Source organism: Sander vitreus, chromosome 22 (assembly GCF_031162955.1).
Source record: "Sander vitreus isolate 19-12246 chromosome 22, sanVit1, whole genome shotgun sequence".
Lineage (NCBI taxonomy): Eukaryota > Metazoa > Chordata > Actinopteri > Perciformes > Percidae > Sander > Sander vitreus.
In genome coordinates this window covers 17,054,226-17,057,616 of record NC_135876.1, presented here as the reverse complement: position 1 = coordinate 17,057,616, position 3,391 = coordinate 17,054,226, and positions in this window count along the sequence as shown.

Below are 3,391 nucleotides of genomic sequence, written 5' to 3'. Positions count from 1 at the left end.
CCTGCAGTTTTTTGGGAGTTTGTTCCAGGGGGTGGGTGATTTCAGTGCCTTGCTCAAGAGCAACTTGCAATGCCCGGGAGTTGAACTGGCATCTCTCCAGCTACGAGTCCACACATCATACTTTGATCCTTAAGGCGATTTGAACCAACAACTCTCCAATTCCCAACCCAACTCCCTACGGACTGAGCTACTGCCTCCACAATGATGTGGAGTTTTATGACATACTCTACTATGACTTTTTATGACTTTTTATTACATACTATACCATGACTTTTTTATAACATACTATAATATGACTTTTTTCATGACTTATTTATTACATACTATACCATGACTTTTTTATAACATACTATAATATGACTTTTTTCATGACTTATTTATTACATACTATACCATGACTTTTTTATAACATACTATAATATGACTTTTTTATGGCACACTATACTATGACTATTTAATGACATAACATACAATCAACTTTTGAAGAAGAAACAGCTAGCAGTGCTACATTATGATGTTACTACAAACTTTGACTTATATGGCCTACTATACTATGCCTTTATTATAACTTTTTGTGACAAACTATACTATGAATTTTAATGACTTTTTCTATACTATGACTATTAAAAACATACACTGTGACTGTTTAATGAAATTTTTTATAACTTATGTTACATACCACCCTTGGGCAGTCATATGGGGCTAACAACTCTGCACCATTGACCCAAATTTGACAGAAAACATCTTGAAACAATCAAATCCATTGTATTCATTAACATAAAGGCATACAAACAAGATTATAAAACATCCTAGGTTGAGAGGCAGCAACACCAGCAGTCCCTCCATACCAGAGGCCTCTCTCTTCTGCTGTTGGCACATGAGCTTTATAAGCACTTCCTTCCCCGGCCAGGTGCACCTTGTTGAGCAACACAGCACACCTGGGCAGGGCTACAGTAGAGGAAAAAGGGACAACAGCACAGGGAACACATACAGCCGTAACACATACTACATATACTATGACTTTTTCCATGACTTTTTTTATGGCATTTATGATTATGTTTCTATGTGGAAAGCCATTATTGTAGGTGGAGATGCAAATCTCTCTTGTCCCTTCACCAGTTCACTAAAAGAACACTTACTAAGATGTTTCCTCTCTCCTAATTTGCTGACTGCACTCTTGGAAAAAGTCCAATTTAGCTTTACCTAAATCTCTGTCTGACAGCTGTTTCAAAATAAAGCACAGCGAGGTTGCTTTTTGTCTCACTTTGTATGTCGTTAGGTAGGCAAATCATTCTATAAAATTGTTTAAAAAAGGCTCTAACTAGCGTATGAGTAACACATTCCCATATGTTATGACAACTTTTCAAAGCTTGTTTGATATACAAGAGATTTATGTGCAATTTCTGCACCAAACCAATTAGGTGGACAGCTGTAGCACTTTTTTATTATAATAACAATAAAGAGGCCATGCACGTTGATCTGGCTGAATGATAAGCCACCTCTACAACATGTATGATGCAATTTGTGACACCACAGATGACAAACTTTGTGCTATAATCAAAAAGTATATCTATCTATCTATCTATCTATCTATCTATCTATCTATCTATCTATCTATCTATCTATCTATCTATCTATCTATCTGTCTATCTATTCGTCTATCTATCTGTCTGTCTATCTGTCTATCTATCTATCTATCTATCTATATATCTATCTAATGTGGTGATGGGTGCAAGTGGGTGATTTCTTTTAAAAGGAGGCAGACAGGGAGGTTGACAGTGACATGTTGCTCTGCTCTCCGCTCCTCAGGAGGTAGATGTCCTTAGAGTGGAAGTCAACAGGAGGATTTCACTGTTTTTTTTACCCAGTCAGAAACAGTCCTGTAATGACTTCGGGAGAAGGAGGGCTGTAAAAAGAAAGGCAATGGAAGGAGATGGGCCACTGCCTCGATACTGTTTAATTAAACCCTTAGAGACTACTTGCTGCATGGGAACAAGGGCTAAATGAGTTGCTGGGTCATGTGCATTCGTTCTGCCACATGAATAATACAAAACACTGCAGGCTCATTGAAAATAATCTGAGAATACTGATCCTTCCAGGGCTCTGACAGGAAAATCCAGGGTATTTTAGCCCTGCTTCTATTCAATTACGATGTGTGTGTGTGTGTGTGTGTGTGTGTGTGTGTGTGTGTGTGTGTGTGTGTGTGTGTGTGTGTGTGTTTGTGAGATATTGTTGATGCTATAGCTAGGGAGCAATTACAGTAAAACAGCTTTAATCAATTTTTATATTAACAATGACTACGTGTAATGTGAACGGGGTCAATCAAAGTGACGAATCTGCAGATAATTATTACAAGACATGGCAGTCTTTCAGCTCAATGTTTGGGTTTTATGGTCAGCAACTTTACTGTTTTGGTTCACTCTCACTGCTCTCATCTGTCTCGTCCTGTATTTTACCTGATCAGCACCAAACAGCAGACAGATAAAGTTAGCAACTACCATAGCCAGGTATTTCCTCAGGAGTTGGTGGAGACCAGAACAGAGCTAAAATGGGTGAATATTGGACTTTAAATGAAAGCTAACATTGCTCTGTGTCTGCTGGTTACGTAAATATTATGTGTTTATTATTTGTGCATGGGTGACCAAACTAGTCCTCCCTCTGTAATCTAATATGTATCCAGTGTTGTTGTCAAGACCACCTAAACCAAGACCAAGTATATGTTATATGTATTGTTTTAAATGTATGTAAAATTGTATGTATTGTATTTTTATGTAGATGTTGTGATTGTTTTATGGACCCCAGGAAGAGTAGCTGCTACATTGTTGGCAGCTAATAGGGATCCTGAATAAAGAAAGAATAAAGAAAGAAAGTCATCACCAAGACCAGAGTGTATCAAGACCAAGACTGTGAGGGGTTGAGAACAAGTCAAGACAAAGACCAAGACAGGGCGAGACTTAGTCAAGACAAAGACAGGGTGAGACTGGGTCAAGATCAAGACCAGACCAGTGTAAGTCCCACACTGCATTCCATGAATGATAACCATAGGCATTCCTCAAATTGATCTGTGAGATCCACATTCCAATAAAAAAAAGAAACACCCACAGAAAATAAATCAAGATTCTTCTTCAATCACCTCTTTTATTGCCATAATTGTATCATGAGAAATGCCTCGATAAAATAATCATAAGGCGGTTGTGGTCTTGACCGGTCTTGAAATAAAATCCTGAATCCTCTTTATCTGAGACCGAGACAAGACAGAGTAAAAATGCGGTTGACTCTGAGACAAGACTGAGACCTTAAAAAAGTGGTCTTGAGACTGATCTTGAGTACTACAACACTGATAGATACGATAGGATACTACATACGATATAAAGAAAAGCATGAGGACATG